This window comes from Leuciscus leuciscus, assembly GCF_965113295.1.
Source record: "Leuciscus leuciscus genome assembly, chromosome: 19".
NCBI classification, from domain to species: Eukaryota; Metazoa; Chordata; class Actinopteri; order Cypriniformes; family Leuciscidae; genus Leuciscus; species Leuciscus leuciscus.
Window position 1 is genome coordinate 24,978,417 of NC_138743.1, and position 3,886 is coordinate 24,982,302.

General features: G+C 34.8%; 1 long non-coding RNA gene across 2 annotated transcripts; it reads left to right on the forward strand.

Annotated features, from left to right (window-relative positions):
- Positions 1-239: 239 nt before the first annotated feature.
- Positions 240-2,776, forward strand: LOC309481842. 2 transcript variants are annotated; one of them, XR_014200105.1, is made up of 6 exons: positions 240-748; positions 1,125-1,274; positions 1,367-1,431; positions 1,524-1,582; positions 1,666-1,769; positions 2,006-2,776. It is a non-coding gene; the product is annotated as an uncharacterized lncRNA (long non-coding RNA). The 2 variants fall into 2 exon arrangements; XR_014200106.1 differs by having other exon boundaries at positions 1,125-1,211.
- Positions 2,777-3,886: the final 1,110 nt, after the last annotated feature.

Consider the following 3,886-nt stretch of genomic DNA (forward strand, 5'->3'; position numbering starts at 1 on the left):
AGTTTATGGACACTGAGACCAGATGTTCATAAGAATATTGTGCCAGTAGCTCAGTTAATATCAAAACACTAGTATTCCCTAGAGAAACACATGCATTTATAGAAAAAAGAGAGAGAGATTCTGGCCAGAGTTTCGATCCCAATGTAATTGTATATACATTTTCCATTGAATTTGGATCGTTTTTGTCTGTCAACACTGTTAGACTTTTCTGTAATTTCTACAGTTATTTACTTTAAATCCCCCAGTATTATACTGCTATTTCTCTTTACAGTAAATAACTGTGATTCCAATTGCATCATGGGAATTTTCTGTGACGTCTAACACCACATACAGAGACTTACTGTATTTTTTAAATTTGCTGTATACTACTGTATTTGACGTAACTGCCTCTCTGGCTGGCACCATTCCACCGTGCTTTTTATTTCCTAATTTTTGCCTTACACCACGTGTCTACAACGCTATAATAGCCAGAGGCTGTCTATATTGGACACATTGAAGCGACCGGACCTTTAAATGCAAACCTGTTTATCCCTTGTAAGAACTAGTGCGAGCGCTTGGACTCGTATCGGACTACGTCTGAAATATAACGGCCGCGGCGCATCACTACACTGTCTGGGATTTGTCGTGTCGCGTCAGACAGACATCCAGTGTAGGTAATGGGGTCTGTCTTTTGTTGGATCGCGACGTTCGTGTCTGGCCCGGGGAAGAGACGGAATTCACTTCACCGAGAGAGAGATCAGCAAGCAAGGTAAAAAAAAAAAAAAAAAAAAACATTCTGTGTATGTTGACAGGATTGTGCCCAGTTTAACGTATGTTATCACGTTAACGTTAGCCTTACTCGTCGTCAACATGGCGGTAACGAACTTTACCATGGTAAACTGAGCTAACGTTTCATTTTACACACTTTGTTAGATTATTGAATTGTCGAGTTAAAATATGCCAACGAGCAACGCGTTTACATTAACAATAAATGTGAATAAACTAATGTGAAATTCTGTTTATATCTTAATGTTGGCCTACTGATGAGAACCTTTATAGTTTTAGCATTAGTTTGCAAACTATACCATATTATAGTTTTTTTTTTTTATGGAATTTAATATTTACTTCCATTTTTGTGTTTAAAGGCAACTGCAACAAAGCGCCAATTCGCGCCAGTGACTTAGCAAGATTCCAGAGGAAGGCCAGCCCATTTGTGATATATTTTGAGATAAGTTTGCTGAAATGATTAGCATACACTATGTGAAAATTGCTTTTGAGCCACTGGTGCAGACTAGGTAGCTAACAATATCTTATAAAATCTCTATAAAATTGGCTAACTTTATATCAAATAAGTGACCTTTGCATTATGTCTAACTTTATTACACAGCAAATGAACCAATCAGAAGATGGACCATTGTCTTTGTTCAGTCTCACCAGATTAAATGTATCCAGGTAAGCACTGCAGTAAAACTCTCACTAAGACCAAATCTAGCATTCTAAACAACTTAAGTTTATATTTTTGCATTATTTTTATATTTTATTAGCCAGCGACTCTACCATTGCAGTTCCACCTGACTAGGAAGGTCCTAATATCAGCGCACAGGTGGGTTAACTACTGTAGGAAGGAGAACGATCATCACACAGTGATTTCTTGCATGTATCTTACTGTGTATTTGTCTCAAACAGGTACTCCTTCACTGCAGACAAGCTGAAATGGGCTAAAATCATCTATTTCAGTCGTTCAACTTCTTTCTATGCATCTCAGCATTTTTGGACAGAATTTAGGATTTGTAAGTATTAAAATTTAATCTGGCATAATTTAATTTAGTTCTTTTGTATGCTATTTATTGACAAAAGCTGTTTACAAATATATATTCTTAAGTTTTTGTGAAAATAATAATAAAAATTAACAAAAAAGGAGGTTAAAAATAATGTGACACTAATATTCTCTCTCTCTCTCTCTCTCTCTCTCTCTCTCTCTCTCTCTCTCTCTCTCTCTCTCTCTCTCTCTCTCTCTCTCATATAGTTTTGGAACCGGGATCTCCTCTGAAGGACTGAGTACATTTGTGTTTGTGGGCACGCATGCAGACCAGGGAACACTCTGATGTTGTCAATCAAGTTCTGAACAGGAACCAATCTTTGGAGAAGTTCATTTATTCACAAAGGTGGACAAAAACATTGTGTTGGCTTTTTAAAGATTATTTTGATGATGACTTTTACTCCTATGCTGTAGAAAAGATGGAGTAGACAGTCAGACATTGATAATAATAATAAATGTTTCTTGAGCATCAAAGAGACTTCTTTCAAAAACATTACGCCACTTAAATACTTCTTTTGGCCACCAGTGTACATGAATCCAACACATTTTTGGAAATAAGTGAAATTATTTTTAAGGTGGGGTTATGTGTCTTGTATTGTGAAAAGAACTGTGTTTTGTCCTGTTTTGGACATTTCCTTTTTGAATGCTTAATGTATTTATATTCTGCAGTTTTATGAATGTAATGGTTGATATTTCATTATAATACTTGTATAAGCTAAACAACCAATGACTCTACATTCATTTAGTCAAATGCTAATGTTTTGTTTATGATTTTATGTATGTTTTCAAAAATGTTTGCAGTGAAGGACAGCACATAATGTGTTAATTTAACACGTTTACACATCTTTGTGCTAACCTCTCTGACATATTTACTTTGTTAAAATCATTAACACAATGAATGAGTTAAAATTAACACAAAAAATGTTGTCTCTAAACTTACCCATTAATGTGTAAAAATTTCACACATCATTTCCAGCATTGGCATGTTTATTTTGTGATATATATGAAATGTTTTAAATAAAAAAATGGTATTTTGTGATAACTTTGTCTAATTGGTTTGTATGAAAGTAGTACTTATGTAGGATAAAAATAAAATTAATCATATATCAAAATTATCAAATCTAATTTATATTTAGTACAAATAAAAATAATTACAGTAGTGTACTGATTAGCTTAGTTTTTACAGTAATGCACTGTACTGATTAGCTTCGTTTTTACAGTAATGCACTGTATTACACAAAACTGAAATACGGTTTGGTACTGTAACTCTTAATTACAGTAACTTACTGGCAACAGTGTTGCCAGTAAGTTACTGTAAAAAACCCTTGAAAAGTCTAACAGTGAATAATTCAGTGTCTTTCGATAGAGAAGGACTATCAAACAGACAAGTGTGAGAGCGAAGCTTGGGTTGTTAATTATTTCATAACAGTTACAGAGCCATTTTTGTCTTATTATTGTGGCATGAATACTGTATATACTGAGCAGATGCGCTGAAAATTATGAATATTGCCACTTGGGAGAATTTTAGAAACTGAGTATTAGAAGAGTGTTTAGAATTAGTGATGCTAATGATGGTGATTCAATATTTCAGTACATTTAATTTTTTCAGAAGTCTGAAAATCCCTGGTCTGCTAATTATCCTTTTTTATTTTTTTCAATGTCTGTGTGCCTGGAAACTGGTGTTTCCATTTACAGTGAGCATATGTAGATGTATGTTAATGGGTATGCAAATAAGGCCATCATCATCAGGACTTCAGCATGCTGTTATCATGTTTCTGTTTTGATTATGAATCCGCTATGGGAATGAAATCGGAATGATGATCAAATGATAGAGGCACGAGAGTGTCTGGATAACCTCTGTCTTTAATCTGTCCACAGCTGATCCACTGTGAGCCCGATAACTGAGTAGATTACCACTGACCAGGGGCTAAATGTGTAGAGACGCCGAGCAAATTGTCTTTGTAAATGGTATGTGATCCCTTTTTTTTCACTATCTCTCTCTCTCTCTCTCTCTCTCATCATGAGCAAACATGCATAAACACACAAGATATATTTAACTCTTATGTTCTGTTTGGTGTCTGAGAGGCC